The sequence below is a fragment of the Procambarus clarkii genome, chromosome 32 (genome assembly GCF_040958095.1).
Source record: "Procambarus clarkii isolate CNS0578487 chromosome 32, FALCON_Pclarkii_2.0, whole genome shotgun sequence".
Lineage (NCBI taxonomy): Eukaryota > Metazoa > Arthropoda > Malacostraca > Decapoda > Cambaridae > Procambarus > Procambarus clarkii.
Genome location: NC_091181.1, coordinates 33,224,252 through 33,246,120, shown reverse-complemented (window position 1 = coordinate 33,246,120; position 21,869 = coordinate 33,224,252). Strand labels below are relative to the sequence as shown.

The 21,869-nt window shown below is 46.3% G+C and overlaps 1 protein-coding gene across 2 annotated transcripts in view; it reads left to right on the top strand.

The window, feature by feature from the left end:
- Positions 1–284: 284 nt before the first annotated feature.
- Positions 285–21,869, top strand: part of LOC123759390 (uncharacterized) — a 103,758-nt gene continuing 82,173 nt past the window's right edge. The window contains exon 1 of one of the 2 annotated variants that reach the window (XM_069335192.1): positions 285–380. The gene's annotated coding sequence lies outside the window, so the exon portion shown is untranslated. The remainder of the gene's footprint in view (positions 381–21,869) is intronic. The other variant, XM_045744376.2, reaches the window with a different exon arrangement.

The window sequence follows — 21,869 nt, the reverse complement described above, 5'->3', positions numbered from 1 at the left end:
CTCTCTCTCTCTCTCTCTCTCTCTCTCTCTCTCTCTCTCTCTCTCTCTCTCTCTCTCTCTCTCTCTCTCTCACATGCAGATTATATGTTAAAACTGTGAAGAGTGTTCGGCCAGGCTGATGTACATGTACATGATGTGATGCGTCAGTAATTCCCGATATTCTAATAACGTGTATAAGAAAGTATATTTTCCGTGGTGTGTACTGGCAAGCGGTCACATGCGAGTGTTTGTTTTGGGAGTGAGTGCGCACGTGTGTGGTGGTGGAGGGCCGGCAGGACAGCCAGTGAGGCTTGGACCTGTGTCGAGAACACTCCTATACCGCGCCTTCTCTGCCACGGCTAGTGCACGCGGACGCCTCCCTCAGCGCGTTACTGTTCCTGGTACCGCCCCACGCTACGTATTCGTGTCCGGATTAACGCACGATGCCTTCTAATAGCTACTTTGTTTCGTGTTATAAAATAATGTGAGTTCTGAGTGTGCTGGAAAAGACCTGGAACGAAATTACTAAGAGGACTATAGCGTGTGCGGGGAACACATCCTGGAATGTCTATCCTTAACCTGGGTGGACCTCGACATATTCCTAACGGGTTTCCTGGCCCCGACAGTGTGAATACATATACTGGAAATATATCACAGTATGTTGTGGTCGGTGGCAGTGGTGCAGGTTATAGACGCTAATGTTAATTAACCGTAGACTGTCTGGGGAGCATTTGGTGTATTTATATCTGGCTCTCACCAAGGAAATTCTCGCGTCTCGTTGTCATATATGGATGCCGACGTTTGAGGCTGATGTCACAGTTACCCTGGTCGGCTGTAATAATACAATATTCATACTGCGTTTGGTAACTTGGTTAGTGGTGTGTGTGTATTAATGGATTAGTTGATGTACACTGGAGGACCTGTGATGGACTTAGCTTGTGCATTTGTCTACTGCATTTCTTCCCTCCCTCCCTCCCGCCTCTTGTATATTGCTGCCTCATTAGTTGTACAACATTTATTTGACTCAAAACTGATTGTCTTCAAAAAGGAACACACACACACACATATTATATATATATATATATATATATATATATATATATATATATATATATATATATATATATATATATATATATATATATAATATATATATATATGTAAAATGTGTGTGTGTGTACCCACTTACACCATCGTCACCACTATGTCATCACCACAACGGGGGGGGGGGGGGGGAGGAGGGTCTCGTAGTATGGTTAGCTTCGTTCTCACTTAGAAATCCCGGGTTCAGTTTCCAGGCGAGACTGACATATTTGGGCAGTATTTGTTCACCTGGGAGTAAATTAGTACCCAGAAGTTAAGCAACTGTTACGGGGTTGTATCCTGGGGAGGGTCAGTAGTTCGAACCACTGAACTACTGACTCGGGGGGGGGGGAGGTGGTTGAACAGGCTTCCTGTCCGCGACAAAACGATTTATTATTTTATTTCCACTATAAGTGAAAGGCAAGTTGAGGAGTCGGAGAGAAAATGGCTCGGGAGTGAATATAACTGCCAAGACTGACACTAGAGCCATATGTGAACAGCAACATGGCAGCTCTGGGAACGCTGGCAAATATTGGAGTGTGTATTACATACCCAAATCAGGATTCTTTCAAGACAATGTATACGACTTGTAACGCTGCAAGTACAACAAGGCTCGCTTGGCCAGTCAAATCTTTACTCCCCCCCCCCCCCCCCCCACCGTAGTCATTGTTCAGTAGTCGGGGATAGATAAGTACACGCACACACCATCACTACCCATCACCACCACCATAACCTACCTCAAATGAGATTTTGCCACCGTCATAATCCATCAACACTACACTCATTGGTATTACAACCTCTCTCCGCCGCCACCACCCATCCCCGACTCCCTCGGTCACCATAACCCATCACGTCCATAACTTACTACCAACATCAAGAGTATTCCCACTGCCAGTACCCTATCACTCGCCTCCCTCCAGCACCCAACACCCGCCAGCCCCGGACTCGTCACCCATCAGCACTCATTACCCGCTAGCAATTATCACCCATCACTGGTCACCCACCACCACCCCCTAACACTCGTCTCCCACCACCGGTCGCCACCTTCACCGGTCAACCAACACCACCCACCTGCTCTCATTACCCACCACTCGCCAGCACCCATCACCCACTCCTGGTCACCCATTACTGGTCACCCACCAGCAGAGAGCATCATAAAAGCAGTACGAAAACGGTATAGCATCCAGAGCCAAGGTTGTCAGCAAATGCTCCAGTAATATGGCTGCACAAGAGAGGCCGCCACACAGAAAACGATAAAGAAGTGTGTGTGAAGAACTCAATAAAATCACCCAGAAAGTTTTCAAGCTGGAACGAGAATTATCCCTAAAGCTATGACTTGTATGGGAACAGACACATGCAGAAGACTGACTGGCCTAAGTAGTGCGAGGAGGAAGAGAGGAAACAGTTGAGGTTGTTGTTTAAGATTCGGTACTTGGTTCAAACAGTTGCAAGTAGCACGGGCTATGGTGAGCCCGTAGAAGCAGTTGAGGGCGTCGAGTGTGGTGCACGTCACCGTGGACACCACATTTAAGAAGCAGCTCCAGCAATGTGTGGACCCCCAGCCTCTAGTTTTCATTTCACTTCACATGGGAAACTAAACTGAAATTTTGAACATTGCTAATGTGGTGCCTATATATATTAGAAAGGCAGAAGAATGGAACCGTTGAACTACAGACTTGTATCACTAACAAGTATCTTCTGTTATGTATTAGAGAGACTGATTACGAGGAACTTCGCAGAACACTTAGAACTTATGAACTTTGTCTCCAAACATCAACATGGATTCAACAAAGGAAAATCCTACTTGACCAACTTATTAGAGTTGGTCAACAACCTACAAGATGCCAACAATCAAATAGGGAAGAGAGGGCTGGACTACGAAGAGAAGGCCCCCCCAAATACAGTGCAAAATGAAGGAAAGGCAACTGCCTAATTCTGTAAATCAGAAAGACTTAAGAGTAGACATAACTCCAAACACAACACCAGAGGCACACATCAGCAGAATAACATGAGCAGCATATGCTCTACTGGCTCAGGTCCGAATAGATTTATGAATTTTAGACAAGGGAGTTATATATATCATTTGTGAGACCCATTCTTGCGTATGCAGGCCCCGGTATGGGATCCCTATCTCAAGAAACACAAAACATAACTAGAAAAGGGGCAAAAATATGCAAGAAGGATCGTTGCAGAGGTGAGGGGACTGAGCCATGAAGACATACCGAGGGAATTGGACCTCACTACTCTGTAGGAAAGGAGGACTAAGGCAGACATGATAACGACGTACAAGATTCTAAGGGGAAATTGACCTAGTATATAGAGAAGCAACGTTCAAAATGAAGAACAGTAGAACTAGGAGACAAAACCAGAATCTAGAGACATAAATAAGTTAAGAGATCTCAGAAGGAATGTCTTCAGTTTAAAAGTCATAGATGAGGGGAACGAACTAGATTAGCAGGTTCAATTCGATACACTTATAAATGTAAATATAAGGAAAACTTGTGGAAAAAGTCACTGCATTGAGTTACTGATGGTTGAATATCAGGGCTTAAGAACAGATGCTTGACCCAGCAAGCACATGTAGGTAAGTGCGACTTAGCACCCACCACCACCGGCCACCCCCCACCACCACCGGCCACCACCACCACCGGCCACCCCCCACTACCGGCCACCCACCACCACCGGCCACCACAAAGCCCCCCAACCCTCCCCAGGGCCACCTTCCACCATTGTTTCACCTGAACAAAGCACCGACTTCTCCATGGGGGAGATTTACATAATATTGTGTTTATTCTTTTTGACGTTAATTATTCATCCAATTGTAAGGCAAATTAGGCAGTGATGACCGTTGGTTCTCACATAGGTCACCAGAGCGGCCTTGCTCTCTCTCTCAAGATTAAACAATTAATTCGCATAATTACACCGTTGTAAATAAAGAATTTTACTTTTCAAAGTTTAGCTTTCAGTAAACACAAAGTTGTTTTAAGTTTGTTGTCTCTCTCTTGGTGCACCATTAGTCGTGGTTACCGCTTCGTAGACACCCTCTACTTGTTGCTGTTTAAGAGTTATGTATATTTGTTGTTCACTACGAGCAATTTGTTGACTTTATGAGGTCAAAGTGAGGGTAGGTACTTTTCCTAGGTACTGTAGGGGGGGGGGGGGGGCAGGGTCAACCCCCTGGCTCGTGGGGCCAGGGTCACACTGTGTCACGTATGTGTCACGTCTCAGTGTGACAACTTCCATCAACACTGACTGAGGGCGGTGTCGGAGGCACATGATTGTGACGCCTAATTATATACTAGATGGGGTATCCGGCGGCGCCCGGGTCTCTATCTGTTGTTGTTGTTGTTGTTGTTAAAGATTCGCTACCTGGAACAAAAAGTTCCAACTAACACGGGCAAAGTCTCTATCTCTCAAACTCCTTCTCGTTCTCTCCAGCCCCTCCCTTCCTTCCTCTTCTTCTCTATCTCCCATTCCCCGTCATTTCCTGTCTCTTCTGCTCTCCCTCCCTACTATTGTCTCTCCCCCCGTCATTGTCTCTTCTGTTATCTTTCCCTTTTTTCCCACGCATTCTCTCTGGCTTCCCCCTCTCCCATCCCCCCTTCCCCTCTCTCCCCTCACTTTCCTCCACTCACCGGACACAATATCCAAGTGTTAACCCTCAACCTTCACAAAGTTGATTCATCGTCACTAGCCTTGATTCACCTACTCAATTAATGCCACTCTTGACTATCGTGGCCGCTGGCCACTCAGCACAACATGCTCAAGGAGTGTTGAGTGAACATTATCAACGTCCATGACTAGTGGATGTTCACCGCCGGTTGAGGTCCCATGAACCGGCACGCCCCGGCAAGTGTTTGCACCACCACCAGTTGGCGGGGAGGAGGACATTGTGTTAGGGCGTCCAATCTGACTATCTAGACGGAAAAATATTGTCTATTTTGGGAGGCAGCGTTGGTATGGGTGGGGTAGGTGGGGGGGACATGACGGGTGGACCCACCTGTCTTCTCACTCTGGCCTTCGCTATTAACACACCCGCCCCTTCACACCCGGCTCACTGTACGAGGGTAATGTTATCAACCGAGAATCAACGTTGCAATTGGATGTTGTGGCTTCTGGTCCTCTTGGTCACTGAAGCTCTTCAGAGCGTGTGTGTGTGTGTGTGTGTGTGTGTGTGTGTGTGTGTGTGTGTGTGTGTGTGTGTGTGTGTACTCACCTATTTGTGCTTGCGGGGGTTAAGCTTTGGCTCTTTGGTCCCGCCTCTCAACTGTCAATCAACTGGTGTACAGATTCCTGAGCCTACTGGGCTCTATCATATCTACATTGGAAACTGTGTATGGAGTCAGCCTCCACCACATCATTGCCTAATGCATTCCATCCGTTAATTACTCTGACACTGAAAAAGTTCTTTCTAACGTCCCTGTGGCTCATGTGGGTACTCAGCTTCCACCTGTGTCCCCTTGTTCGCGTCCCACCAGTGTTGAATAGTGTCCCAACAGTGTTGTGTGTGTGTGTGTTAGTACTGGTCTAGTGGCGTGTGTGGTACCATAGGGTCACATCTGGTACTAGAAGATAATCCCAGGCTAGACAGACCTGCTGGGAGCTTCACGTGAACACGTATCGACCAGGTATAACTACAATCATCACTTATCAAAATATAAGAGTTGTGTGCAAACAACTTTCACAAGTTACGTCGTTTACTCAATGACTCTCTTTCCCCGGAGTTCTTTTATAAATCCTTGTGTTTTGACTGAATTTTTTTTTTAAGTCGATCATATCATAATCTAAAATGTTTATAACAGATGTTCTAAATACTGGTAAGTCTGTCTGTCTCTCTTCAGCAGACAAGAAAAATATGATGATTTAATAGGTCAGTAGGCTTCACTGGTTCATTAGGTCAGTTGACGTCACTAGTTGACTAGGTCAGTAAGCTTCACTGGTTGATTAGGTCAGTAGCCTTCACTGGTTGATTAGGTCAGTAGGCTTCACTGGTTGACTAGGCCAGTAGCCTTCACTGGTTGACTAGGTCAGAAGACGTCACTGGTTGACTAGGTCCTTAGTTGCTCCAGGGTTACATTAAGGATACATAATATCTATGAAGACAGCAGAGAATCGTTAACCATCGTTAAAGAATAAACACACAGGACACATAGGCAACCTGGAGACCTTATTCAGTTGTAAGATATACAGAAGATGCTTTCAGACAATTTGAGATGTAAAGTGAATGGTAATACATATAAGTATGATACTATACAAGGGTAGTAGATGCAACACTGCTGGCCCATGTAAGCGTAAATAAAATACAGATCTATATAACACACTGGATAAATATTTAGAGAATATTGAATTCAGTTACCAATAGAAGATATTAAAGGTTGAATGCGATAGCAAAAATGCTTTGAAATTGTTGTGTGTAGTGGAAAATCATTGACATTGTTTCAATTTGCGTAATGTGCAGGACTGGGCTGAGGCCATGGCAGCAGTACAAGCAGCCTACACATGTCAACACAGCATGTTGTTTAATATAACACAATTTTGTTTTCACTTTATTTGAATGAGTAAGGTATCAAATTAAAACTTTTATTGTGCACTGTCTTAGAAAATAGTATATTATTATTATTGATATTAAAACGCTATTGTGCTTAGCAAGGTTTAATTATTGCCGCGGGAGCCTAGTAGTGGAAACTGTAGGCAGCTGCAATCCAATATTCACCGAGCCACATTTTCTTTAATGGAGTTCGCTAGACTCCTTCGGGTCTGGAACCTATAAATGTTCCCCATTTTGCTATCAAGTCGTTTTTACTGAGGAAATGTAATGGTGTGTTAAACAGTGAACCAGCCTAGGCTGCCATTTTGTACGTCATTCGCTCCATTTACATTGCGTTAAGTATGAGGGGAAATTTTGAGCACTTGCCCAAAAGCATTACAATTGTATTTTTGCTGTTGTAGTGTGGAGACTGGAGTCCGCTAGAGCAGCATAAATAATATTGTCATGTTTTGTTACCACTTTTGTTATATTTTTTGATCAGATATGATAAATCATGAGTCGGGCTTTATTTCAAAATGATTTAAAATGGTTGCATATAATCACTAAAATTGTAGGTATATTTTGTAAATACCTACATAAAAGGTATAAAAATTGTAGATAGGTATATATATATATATATATATATATATATATATATATATATATATATATATATATATATATATATATATATATATATATATATATTTTTTTTTTTTTATTTTTTTTATTTTCGTGATATACACACACACACACACACATATATATATATATATATATATATATATATATATATATATATATATATATATATATATATATATATATATATATGTATATATATATATATATATATATATATATATATATATATATATATAATGCTTTTCTTTTCAACTGATTTGCTAGTTATTGTAGTCATTGTGGATTTTGCATCTAATGCAGCTACTCTAGTTGGATTAATGTTGAGTTTGATGCGCAGGGCTTCAGTAGCTTCACATTCCAGTAAGTAGTGCAATAGTGGCGCCTCTGCTTCTGTTCCTCAGATGTGGCACTCTTTAACTATTGGGTTTATTACCTCCCAGCAGCACTTATAACCAAGTCTGAGTCTTTGTATGGCTACTGCAATGTCTAGATATCTTTTTAGCCAGGCTTGAAAGAGTACCCAGTGGCTTGTTCATACCACATCGCAGTGGATCTTCCTTCCGCTACATTGAGTCTTTGGCGACTTTTGATGGGAGTATTTTCTTCTTGATTTGTTCCTTAATCTGCGAGAAACTTGGAGGTATTTTGTTCTATACAACAGGAAGCGCAGTGACAGTTTTTACTAAAGTCTGCCTTTTTATTACCATCTTTGTCAATGTGACTTGGAATCGACGGTAATGCAAATGGAACGCCGACCCTCCAAGTGGTTGGGCACCATTCCTTACCCCCCGTCCCATCCCAAATCCTTATCCTGAACCCTTCCAAGTGCTATATTGTCGTAATGGTTTGCTGCTTTCTCCTGCTAGTTGCCCTCCCTTCGTAAGCCCATCGAGGCGAGTACAACTAGGTGAGCACACCAAAGACAAATATGCATGCATATCTTGAGTTAATATATTCATATATTCATTAATATTTCTCTTCCTGTATCGTCCGTATGAATGCTATAGAGAACAATTTATATAACATTTTCGTACGATATTCTGTATTTTATATATATATATATATATATATATATATATATATATATATATATATATATATAAATGTATATATATATATATATATATATATATATATATATATATATATATATATATATATATATATATATATATATATTAATGTGTGTGTGTACTCACCAAGTTGTGCTTGCGGGGATTGAGCTTTGGCTCTTTGGTCTCGCCTCTCAACTGTCAGTCAACTGGTGTACAGATTCCTGAGCCTATTGGGCTCTATCATATCTACATTTGAAACTGCGTATACAATCCATTCTCCTGTTTAGATAGTAGTTTTTGTGACTATGTGCATCATTGTACAAATATTGACGTTCTAAGCAATTAGATAGAACTTCGTACTATTCACTTTATAGAGTCGGAAAAAATTAAGCTAACAAACACGCTATAATATTCCTAGGCCTAGAATAGCCTAGTTTGATAAGTGTTCGAACGTCATCAGTTGTGGGTCGTGTGTAACAGCTCGTCCTCATAAACAAAGGCCAAGTTCAAGTTCAAGTATGTTTATTGAGACAAAAAAGAAATACATCTCAAAGGGATAGAGTAGCTTAGACTATTTCTACCCCCTATCTAAGGCCAAAGTCCATCCCATGCTTTGTCTATTGTATCAGCCATGCTTCCAAAGTCCAGTCCATTCCATTCCAGGGGTTCGGGTGTATAGCGTAAAACATGGCGTATGGCGGGTGCCATACGCCATGTTTTGAATGAAAAACGGTTTACACACACAACCCGTCCTCGACTATATTCCATTACATCCAGCGGTCGACCCCGCAGACGCATTCATAAATTATAACATGCTGTTCATTCAAAACAGGAATTTTCTAAAATATAAATTAATATTATAATATATTAGTATATTGTGCATATATAAGCTAAGGTTAGTTTACGTTAGGTTTGGTGTTTAGGTTCTGTTGGCGATTATTTGTATTTGTAGTACGTGGGTGAAGGATTTATATCGTTATGGTTCGAACAAAATTCGTCAGTAAAGCACTTCTTCCGGAAATGTTCGAACGAAATTAGTTGAGTCGTGTGTAAACCGCTTTTCATTCATAAACACGGGGTTTGGCGGGTGAATGGAATCACTTTTGGGTCTTTGGAAGACGGGCTGACACACGACTCACAACTAATGACGTTCGACTACTTTTATTCGAAGCACAATGCAGCCCGTCAGCCCGTCCTCCAAACAAAGATCCAAAAGTGATTCCATGCACCCGCCAAACCCCCTGTTTATGAATGAAAAGCGGTTTACACACGACTCACAACTGCTGACGTTCGAACATATCCGGAACAAGTGCTTCACGGACGAATTTTGTTCGAATCACAACGCTATAAATGCTTCACCCACGTACTACAAATACAAATAATCGCCAACAGAACCTAATCACCTAACCTATCCTATGCCTATGTATACACAATATGCTAATATATTATAATATTAATTTATACTTGTGAAAATTCCCGTTTTGAATGAACAGCAAGTTAAAATTTATGAATGCGTCTGTGGGGTCGACCGCTGAATGGAATGGACTTGATCTGAGGATGGGTTGCCCTTCAACCCTTTGTTTTAATTATTGGATGGACGTTACGGTAGTTTGTGACGGGGTGATCCAGAGGGAAGTTGTCCGGGGCTGGCCAGTGTCGCAGGAATGGCTGCCACACTACACACTAACACCTCGGCACCAGACGAACCTTCAAGCTATTCTCCATATTCACTATAAGTAAATATCTGAACATGTTATCACTTCGAATTCTGTAGGTAAATGTTGTTGTTGTTTCAGATTTAGCTACTCAGAACGAAGTGTCCACGTAGCACGGGCTATGGTGAGCCCGTAAAGTAGGTAAATATAGGTTGTTACTTTTGTATCGTGTCCGTAGTGAAGAGAGGAGTGAGGTGGCCGCGGCGGGGATTGGTGTAGATATTAAAGTGGTTGTATAAGCCACTGAAGGCCAGGAAGCACCTCACTCATGTCTGTTTTTGTCAATATCAACCTTTCCCACCCGACGCCAGATTGGTCTCGGTGTCTCTCATGGTGTTGCCAAGGATCTGCAGAGGTTGAGTTGACTTGGGGCCGTAGTTGTTGCTTTTCCCAACAAACAGGAAAGCTTCTGCATGTCTCTCGCAACCCTAAGTGAGACATGAGGAGTCCCGTTTGGCCGTATTGCTGTAAGACCCGTGTAAGGGGACTTTCTTAATAGAGGGAAATTTATGAAACATTGTTTAAATACGTCGTGGGGTGGGGCGGAGTGTCTGTCTTTCGTCGATCTCTATTTAAAATCCTGGGTATTGTTTGCCCTTGTGAGCGGTGTTGTTGGTGAGAGTTGTACAGCCAGTGGTACCACCCGCCGGGTACACAAATACCACAGATGGGGATCACCCAGCTGCTGGCATGTGACCTCCCCCTCGTCCTCCCATCCTGCACCTGCCCTGTGAGGACCCAGCCCCCTTCCCCTGCCCAGCTGCTACCATCTGAGGCCCCCCAGCCCTCCATTCTGCTACCGTGTGAGGCTCCCCCTCTCCGCCCAATTAGCAAGACCCTCCGTCCTGCTATGCGAGATCCTCTCCTACCCTCCCTCCCTCCCTGTCACCTTGTAGTCCGTTCACATGAACACAGGACAAAGGGTTGTTACTCCAGCCACTAAACCAACTGTTTATGAATGAAAGACGGTTTATAACGACTTGCAACTGATGACTTTTCAACCCGTCCTCGACTCAAGTCCATTACATCCAGCGGTCGACCCCACAGACGCATTCATAAATTTTAACTTGCTGTTCATTCAAACAAGAATTTTCTCAAATATAAATTAATAATATATTAGCATATTGTGTATATATAGGCATAGGTTAGGTATTTAGGTTCGGTTGGCGATTATTTGCATTTGTAGTACGTGGGTGAAGCGTTTATAGCGATGTGGTTCGAACAAATCTCGTCAGTGAAGCACTTGTTCCGGAAGTGTTCGAACGAAATCAGTTGAGTCGTGTGTAAACCGCTTTTCATTCATAAACAGGGGGTTTGGCGGGTGGATGGAATCACTTTTGGATCTTTGTTTGGAGGACGGGCTGACACACGACTCACAACTGATTTCGTTCGAACACTTCGGAACAAGTGCTTCACTGACGAGATTTGTTCGAACCACATCGCTATAAACGCTTCACCCACGTACTACAAATGCAAATAATCGCCAACCGAACCTAAATACCTAACCTATGCCTATATATACACAATATGCTAATATATTATTAATTTATATTTGAGAAAATTCTTGTTTGAATGAACAGCAAGTTAAAATTTATGAATGCGTCTGTGGGGTCGACCGCTGGATGTAATGGACTTGAGTCGAGGACGGATTGTAAAAATAATCGCTAACAGAACCTAAACACCTAACCTACGCTTTACTGTACATAGTATTTTTGTATATTAAATTTCTATCTTATATACGAGATTAAACCAAATTTTAATAATGTTAAAACTGATGAATGAGTCTGGGGATAGAGGGTGGGAAGGAGAGACGACCGCCGCTTTAACGAGCGTGGCCTGAGGACGAATCGTTCCATGTTAGGCCCACCCCCCCCTGCTGCTACCATGCAAAGCCCGCTACCATCCGCATAAAGGGAATTATATACTGTGACATTCTGGTGTTGTTCAGAGCTCAACACAGGTGTCGACCGGTTATATTGCGTCAGGTGTGTGGACGAAGGTCAAGTTTGTTGACGTCAGCGTCACAGATATGCGACGGAAGCTTAATGGCTCTAGTGAGCTCGAGTCGGGAGTCACTCGAGCTAAGTGGAAGGCACTTAGGCCATCAGGGCCTTGAGCCAAGGTCAACACTGGACGCTGGCCCTGGCCCTGTGTGGCCCGCCCCACCTGGTCCTGGCCCTGTGTGGCCCGCCCCACCTGGTCCTGGCCCTGTGTGGCCCGCCCCACCTGGTCCTGGCCCTGTGTGGCCCGCCCCACCTGGTCCTGGCCCTGTGTGGCCCGCCCCACCTGGTCCTGGCCCTGTGTGGCCCGCCCCACCTGGTCCTGGCCCAGGAACATGGGCCATGACCAGGTGGTAGTGATGAAGATGGTCCAGTAAAGTAGTGGTGTACTTTCACCTAATTGTGCTTTCTATGGTTGAACTGTAGCTCTATGGTCAGGTTTCTCAACCTCCAATTTGACTCTAGCATAGTTGGTGAGGTTATTGGGCTCTAATATGGGGTGGTAGTGAGGCAGTGTAGCCAAGCCCCGTTCCCTGGTGATTGTTCACTGGTGAACAATGATCTTCGGTGTTCGCCATTACCAAGCGGTGGTCATCCGGGGTTTTGTGTTGTCTCCAGTGTTGCGCGGGGTGGCGGCCTGCAGTGTTGCGCGGGGTGGCGGCCTGCAGTGTTGCGCGGGGTGGCGGCCTGCAGTGTTGCGCGGGGTGGCGGCCTGCAGTGTTGCGCGGGGTGGCGGCCTGCAGTGTTGCGCGGGGTGGCGGCCTGCAGTGTTGCGCGGGGTGGCGGCCTGCAGTGTTGCGCGGGGTGGCGGCCTGCAGTGTTGCGCGGGGTGGCGGCCTGCAGTGTTGCGCGGGGTGGCGCCTGCAGTGTTGCGCGGGGTGGCGGCCTGCAGTGTTGCGCGGGGTGGCGGCCTGCAGTGTTGCGCGGGGTGGCGGCCTGCAGTGTTGCGCGGGGTGGCGGCCTGCAGTGTTGCGCGGGGTGGCGGCCTGCAGTGTTGCGCGGGGTGGCGGCCTGCAGTGTTGCGCGGGGTGGCGGCCTGCAGTGTTGCGCGGGGTGGCGGCCTGCAGTGTTGCGCGGGGTGGCGGCCTGCAGTGTTGCGCGGGGTGGCGGCCTGCAGTGTTGCGCGGGGTGGCGGCCTGCAGTGTTGCGCGGGGTGGCGGCCTGCAGTGTTGCGCGGGGTGGCGGCCTGCAGTGTTGCGCGGGGTGGCGGCCTGCAGTGTTGCGCGGGGTGGCGGCCTGCTGTGTTGCGCGGGGTGGCGGCCTGCAGTGTTGCGCGGGGTGGCGGCCTGCAGTGTTGCGCGGGGTGGCGGCCTGCAGTGTTGCGCGGGGTGGCGGCCTGCAGTGTTGCGCGGGGTGGCGGCCTGCAGTGTTGCGCGGGGTGGCGGCCTGCAGTGTTGCGCGGGGTGGCGGCCTGCAGTGTTGCGCGGGGTGGCGGCCTGCAGTGTTGCGCGGGGTGGCGGCCTGCAGTGTTGCGCGGGGTACACTTGCCGTGCGGCCTCACTGAGTTACCTCGGGGACCGGCGGGAAGGAAAAGTGAATTAGTTGAGTAGAAGAGCGCTTGACTCGAGAGTTGTGCCGTGTTTATAAAAGAAGCACGGAAGTCAGGTCACCAGGTAGCACAGCAGCAGGGCGTCAGGGACCAGGAACTAGCGGGCGGGGGAAGAGAGGTGTAATATTAAAAAGGAACTACATCATTCGTATCACCGGATCGCACTCAAAGCGTTAGCGACAAGAGACTCCGATTCCAAACTGGAACATCTATAACCTGCCTTCTTAACAGTAAGGAAAAACAATATCGCCGACCACCTCATTGGTGTCAATAACCACTTGGAAGTCGTCAATCTGCCGTCTTGAGCGGCGCTTGTCGCCGACAATCTGGAAAGTGTTGTGGTCGTAGATACCTGTACCCCCACTGACCCTTGTTCAGCTTCCCCCCATTCCCCTCCACTGTTATATAAAACCCTCTGAAAGTTCGGCCACTTAAATTCTCTCTCTTTACTACAGGATCCACAGAGGCACGAAAAGAAAGACTTGTTAACAAGACAACAACATATAGTTAACAAAAAGTTATAATTATAACAGTATGGTGGTGTAGTCGAATGTAGGTGATCAGGATTGATTATATATATATATATATATATATATATATATATATATATATATATATATATATTGGTGTATACTGGCAGCAGGTTTTCTTTCAAACATGTTATATAATTTATATATATATATAATTTATATATATTATATATATTATATATATTATAAAGATATATAGATTGGAGAGAGTAATTACAGTTTAATATTGAGCGGCATTTGAAGGAGAGTGAGAATGTGATGACCGTGCGAACCAGGGAAGCAACGCTACAGGCCACTCACCCTGACACACTTGCTCATAACAATTGAGCATAAATCTTACCAGCATGAAGTATTTGTCGACAGTGTGAGAGCCTCCGTCTCCCCTCCACTCAGCATTCCTGTGTTGTACAGTTGCTGAACATGGTAGAATTGTTCCTATGTTACTCCCCCGGCGCCTTGCCTCCCAAGCCTGGTGACCACGACCCACACCACGCTCACCACCACCTCTCACTCTCCATCTGCTTCCTCGTGTTTGACTGGTGAAATCGCTGTCACTGAGATTATATTTAAAATTATTAGCTATGAGTTGTTTACATTCTCTCCAGAGGTGCCGTTTCCCTCAGAGAGAGAGAGAGAGTGTGTGTGAGAGAGGGGGAGAGTGTGCGAGGGAGTGTGGCGAGGTGGAGAGGTACTAATGAGAGGCGGAAGGAGGAGGAGATGGAAGGCTTGGGGTGGTGCAGGGGTCGCGACCAGTTCAGGGGTAAGATGTTATAAGATTAGGTTTGGATGTTGAAGGTGTGTGTGTGTGCGGGGGAGAGGTCGTGGGGGACTTGTCACAGATGTAGGTGTGGTTAGCGTGGTGATAAAGTGTCTGGTATTGTGTGCGCAACTCCTGGCATAGAGCTCCAGCTCCCAGCCCCGCCGCTTAATATTAATCATCCTGTGGGATGCTTCTCGAGCACTTTGGGCTCCGTCGACGTATTTACATTTAATTTATGTTTGAAGATAGCGTTTAGTATTTCCTGGTGCGTTCTCTCACTCGCGACCATTATCCTGAAGATATTCTCTCCTGTTTCTCCTTGACTCACTTGCGTACTCAGCCCCCCCCCTTGCGTCGCCTCGTCCTGATCCCACCCCTTTATTATACAACCAGTCTTTATCCTCTGTCCTCCCTCCCTGGCGGTGAGGCAGGGCCGGGTCTCTCCCTGGCGGTGAGGCAGGGCCGTCTCCCTCCCTCCCTCCCTCCCTCTCTCCCTGGCGGTGAGGCAGGGCCGTCTCCCTCCCTCCCTCCCTCCCTCTCTCCCTGGCGGTGAGGCAGGGCCGTCTCCCTCCCTCCCTCCCTCTCTCCCTGGCGGTGAGGCAGGGCCGTCTCCCTCCCTCCCTCCCTCCCTCCCTCCCTCCCTGGCGGTGAGGCAGGGCCGTCTCCCTCCCTCCCTGGCGGTGAGGCAGGGCCGGCTCTCTCCCTGGCGGTGAGGCAGGGCCGTCTCCCTTCCTCCCTCCCTCCCTCCCTGGCGGTGAGGCAGGGCCGTCTCCCTCCCTCCCTCCCTCCCTGGCGGTGAGGCAGGGCCGTCTCCCTCCCTCCCTCCCTTCCTGGCGGTGAGGCAGGGCCGTCTCCCTCCCTCCCTCCCTCCCTCCCTGGCGGTGAGGCAGGGCCGTCTCCCTCCCTCCCTCCCTCCCTCCCTGGCGGTGAGGCAGGGGCCACTGGTCAATATGGCTCATCAAACTCATCTTCTGGCCAAAGGATAAGGAAGAGACTACGAATATTTCATCCCCCCTAGGGGGTAAACTTTGGAGCCCAGCTAGGCTACAAAGACTTGTCCCCTCTGGTTTGACTTTTCCTATGAGTCGAGCCGAAATTAAAACGTAAGCCCAACAATATATGAAAAAGCAAGTATACCGTATCAGTGACTGTGATGCAAAGCCAGAAACTTTGATCAATGTGTGTACATATGTCGTACCCAATAGCCAGAACGTACTACTTGGCCTAGTACGCAAGGCCCGATTTGCCTAACGGGGCGAATATCGTTATTAAAAAAAAAATTAATTAGCTATTAGAAACGATATTATATTAATAACACGAATTACTGACTTTATGATGATAGGACAGGTTAGGTTAGGGTTGATCAAATGTTTCTATGGTAAAGTACCACTCACAGTATGATGATGATGATGGGGTGCACCATAAAGTAGCCGCCTCAGACGAGAGCAGTAATAGGCTGCAGAAGTTCCTGGTAACAACAACAACTTCACTTGTGCTCATCGACACTGCATTAACTGAGACGGCGGAGGATCATTGAATTTTAGCAGCAACAGCGTTGGTCCAATTTGCCTGGAGATACTGGAGCGCCAGGTCCCAAATTTGCACAGTAGAATAACAACATACTGGAGCGAAATGTACGAAAGGAAATGCAGAATAGAAGCGTGAGGAGTAGAGGTGTCGTAGGCACAGTCAGAGAACACTGATCATCAGGGGTCCACGGCTGTTCAACGCCCTACCAGCAATCATTAGAAATATTCCCGGAACGAAGGTGGATGTATTCAAAGAGGCACTTGGGACAGGTTCTTGCAAGAAGTGCCAGACCAACCAGGCTGTAGTGGATATGTGGGCCTGCGGGGCACTCCAAGCAACAGCCTGTTGGCCCAAGTTATCACGAGTTGGGCCTGGCCTCAGGCCGGGCTCGAAGTAGAACAACTATCGAAACCTTCTCCAGGTTGTGTGTACTACAGGAAGTTACAGTTGTGTGTGTCGGGTTTGTGTTGTAATGCTTCTACGCCAGCTACAGTTTGGATTATATTGATTTTGTATCATTCACTACTCCCCCCCCCCCCTCCCCACTTCCAAACAAAAAGAACGCAACGTTTATTTTTTATTTAATTACAAAAAATCCCCCACACAAACGTTTGTAACAAAGGCTACAAGTTTTTGCATAACACGAAATGATGGTGAAGACTTCGAGCGCTGTTTAATATCCAAATGTTGAACACGACTAAAGACGATTTAAATTTTTTAAATTTTGCCCCGAGGGGCGAGTTTATTGGGCAGCGCCACTCATCTTGTGAGTGGACACACCGCCATAGCAGCATGTACAACACTCCCCAATAGGAAGAAAACCCGCTGGGTTGCTAAAGACGATGAACGCTGTACAAGTCGTGATCCCGAACTCCCCGTGTGGGCATGGACGCCGAGCTGATGATAGTATTTCAAATTCAGCTACTGGGAACGAAGTTTCCATGTAGCACAGGCTATAGTGAGCCCGTAAACGCCAAGCTATGACACTCGGCATTTATCTGGCGGCTGGTGTTATTGTATGTGATAGGCCGGCGAGCTATTAAGTTGAGGTGTGTGTGTGTGTGTGTGTGTGTGTGTGTGTGTGTGTGTGTGTGTGTGTGTGTGTGTGTGTGTGTGTGTGTGTGTGTGTGTGTGTGTGTGTGGTGGGTGGCGACGGGTGGCGCGGGGAAGGTGCCAGCTTAGTGAGTGGGCTAAGCCCTCGCTATCCCACGTGGGCTATTTTGGTACACCCGGCCCTTCATACTTACGCTCGCGGCACCCGCGCCTCGGGTCACATATACACTGGCTGCCTTACACCTTGTATACTCCACCAGACCCCCCCTCCTCCCTCCCAACACATACACCAACTCCTCTTTATTGCCTAGTGTAGTGGGTGCATGTTTGCTGCCTCACCTGGTGATCGTGTTATTGTTGAATGACTTCTTGTAGTCAAGTAGTCAACAGAGCCACAACACAAGTGAGTATCTTGGTTATCTTGAGATGATTTCGGGGCTTTTTTAGTGTCCCCGCGGCCCGGTCCTCGACCAGGCCTCCACCCCCACGAAGCAGCCCGTGACAGCTGACTAACACCCAGGTTCCTATTTTACTGCTAGGTAACAGGGGCATAGGGTGAAAGAAACTCTGCCCATTGTTTCTCGCCGGCGCCTGGGATCGAACCCAGGACCACAGGATCACAAGTCCAACGTGCTGTCAGCTCGGCCGACCGGCTCCCTTTGGCAAAGGCAAAAGCTTGCTCTGGTTTCTGTGTTTTTTAAGACCATTAAGCCATACAACCCGTCCTCCTACAAAGAACGTCGCATTTCGCACGTATGTGTTTACACAAGGGCCAACAATTGTCTTAATAGAAAATGGAAGCGGCTGGCGAAAGTGACGTACTGTCCCGTTTTCTGTTTTGGGTCCTAGGGTAGGTTAGGATAAGGACACTTTAAATTGACCGTTTACTTGACGTTGTGAAACCTGAGGAGGACGGGCTGGTTATATATACACGGAGGCCTCCTGCAGCGTCGTGCTGAAGTGTGGCATCATACAAGGGTGTCGTCATACAAGGGTGTCGTCATACAAGGGTGTCGTCATACAAGGGTGTCGTCATACAAGGGTGTCGTCATACAAGGGTATCGTCATACAAGGGTATCGTCATACAAGGGTGTCGTCATACAAGGGTGTCGTCATACAAGGGTGTCGTCATACAAGGGTGTCGTCATACAAGGGTGTCGTCATACAAGGGTGTCGTCATACAAGGGTGTCGTTATACAAGGGTGTCGTTATACAAGGGTGTCGTTATACAAGGGTGTCGTCATACAAGGTGTCGTCATACAAGGTGCCGTCATACAAGGTGTCGTCATACAAGGGTGTCGTCATACAAGGTGCCGTCATACAAGGTGCCGTCATACAAGGTGCCGTCATACAAGGGTGCCGTCATACAAGGGTGTCGTCATACAAGGGTGTCGTTATACAAGGGTGTCGTTATACAAGGGTGTCGTCATACAAGGGTGTCGTCATACAAGGTGTCGTCATACAAGGTGTCGTCATACAAGGTGTCGTCATACAAGGTGCCGTCATACAAGGTGTCGTCATACAAGGTGCCGTCATACAAGGTGCCGTCATACAAGGGTGCCGTCATACAAGGGTGTCGTCATACAAGGGTGTCGTCATACAAGGGTGTCGTCATACAAGGGTGTCGTCATACAAGGGTGTCGTCATACAAGGGTGTCGTCATACAAGGGTGTCGTCATACAAGGGTGTCGTCATACAAGGGTGTCGTCATACAAGGTGTCGTCATACAAGGGTGTCGTCATACAAGGTGTCGTCATACAAGGTGTCGTCATACAAGGGTGTCGTCATACAAGGTGTCGTCATACAAGGTGTCGTCATACAAGGGTGTCGTCATACAAGGGTGTCGTCATACAAGGGTGTCGTCATACAAGGGTGTCGTCATACAAGGGTGTCGTCATACAAGGGTGTCGTCATACAAGGGTGTCGTCATACAAGGGTGTCGTCATACAAGGTGTCGTCATACAAGGGTGTCGTCATACAAGGGTGTCATCATACAAGGGTGTCATCATACAAGAGGCGCCGGGTGCCCCCTCTGGCACAGCTAGTGGCTGCCTATTTAGAAGATATGGATCCTTGCACACTCATCACTGGGTGATCAGAGTTCTCAAGTGGTTTTCACTTTGTAATGATAAGAGATACATAATGATAATGGTGATTAACAATGCATTACTATACAACACGTGGCTGCAGTTGTATCTAAACTTCTCAATACAGTCTAGTTTCCTCCCCCCTCCGCCCCCCCAAAAATGTATTAATATACGAAAGTACTTAAGGAAATTCCTGTTTCAACTCTTCCTCCGTGGTCTGACAGTCATATTATATATATATATATATATATATATATATATATATATATATATATATATATATATATATATATATATATATATATATATAATTGTATATATCTCATAAGGCGAGCGATGACTTGGGTCCACTAGAGGCAGTGTTGTGGTGTGTGTACAAGGTGGTCACAACAGCTTCTCACACTGAGATCTGTCAACCAAGTCACGAGTCCCAACGGTACGCTAATTGGCTCCAAGAAAAAACTTGCCGTCTTGCAGACAATTCCCAGAATGTCGTTATAACTTAAATAGTTAATTGTGATATTTCATAGCACCGCTGGTTACCTGTTGTAGCTGTGTTTCGTTATGTGCTCGTGTGTGTACGCCTGTAGTCAGTGTGTTCAGATGGTCAATAATAGTTATGTATATGTTGCTCTTCAAGGCACCCTTATCGGTAATACACAATGCCAGGATGAGTTAAATAGCCCACGTGATCAAGTGATGGATGTGACCACACACAGAGATCACACTAACGTATCCTGTCGTAGCTCAGTCGATTAAGGCAGTGTCTGAGATGCTCCCGGACGCAGGTTCGAATCCTCGTCACGGCCCTTGTGGATTTGTTCGATGGATGTGACGTCAGAGGACCGTCGAGTGCCAGCTTTTCTCTAATCGGAAATATATATTTGTACACATAGGGAACACATCATACAGTTTGTCCAAACAAATCATCAACAGAATAAAATATATCTTAGCAGTTAGATTGAATTAAGCTGGTGCATAACTCTCACAGGGGTAGAATAACGCCAGCCAGGATATTCGCCCTTTATAATCAGGATTATCCTAAAGGTTCACGTGAATATACGGGTTTAGAAGATGGCAGAAGTTGAGGAAAATTGTGAGGAGGAGTTGTAACAGATGAGTGTAGTGGCAAGGGAGGCAGAGGAGCTTCCTGGGAACGGTTGGGGATGGGCGGTTCTATATGAAGAAAGCCACAATCATCACCCGGTTACGGGCTCACCATAGCCCGTGCTACATGGACACTTCGTTCTTAGTAACTAAATCTAGAACAACATCACACGCAGAGAGCCCAGAGACACTTCAAGACCAAAGATCACATTCCAAAAATCTACCACTTACGGGCTACTCATGCCCGTGTCGCCTCTTGGGCGTCTTAGTCTTCATCAGTCAAGCAATCACCACCCGTCACCCCTCCCCCGAAACCCCCCCTCTCTCAATTCCCCACACTCCTGACTAACCAATTACCGCTGTGTTTCCCCTGTGGCGCGCTAAAGCTGATCTCATCACAACCAGGCCATAAACGGGCCCTTACCTTCTAAACATATGAAGGTGTTCCACTCTGTCTTTGAAAGATTGGTATATTATTTTTCCTGGTATAATATATATTTTAACGTTGCTCTGACCCAAACTATATATATATATGTATATATACTGTATAGGGTTATTATAAGAGATTTCTTGTTAACCAGTAAAGCTGTTGGCGTTTTATCTCATAATCAGGTTCTTGCGTATCCGTATGCAGACGAGGAGTCACAATAACGTGGCTGAAATATGTTGACCAGACCACACACTAGAAAGTGAAGGGACGACGACGTTTCGGTCCGTCCTGGACCATTCTCAATTGGATTGTGAGAACCCTTCACTTTCTAGTGTGTGGTTTGGTCAACAGGTTCTTGTTGCTTGATAAACATATGGCATCACTAATCACCGAATTTTAACAACACTTCCACTGTTGTAAGTTATAATGGTGGCGCTAGGCTATTGTTACTATTCGTTTCATTAATTCGTTAATAATATACTTGAATTTTGTGAACCAAGTCAGTTATATGTGTACAACTAATTATGAGTAAAGTTAGTGATTGAATTCATAGGTACTAAACAATTACTAGTGTGTTTATAACACTCCAGGTTAAGGGTGACAGCTTTTTTATATACACAGCTATGGGACACTCCAGGTGGCACCTCCATGTGTGTAGCTAAACAGTGGTGGTAGAGAAGGGTTGGTGGCACTATTACCACCACTGCCAGCTTTATAAACCCTCACTAACTAAACAGTGTAAAGGGTTGGTGTTTGACGAGGGCATCTATGATGGCTGACCTTGAGTCAGCTTTAGGAAATGTAGATGTTTATCTCTCC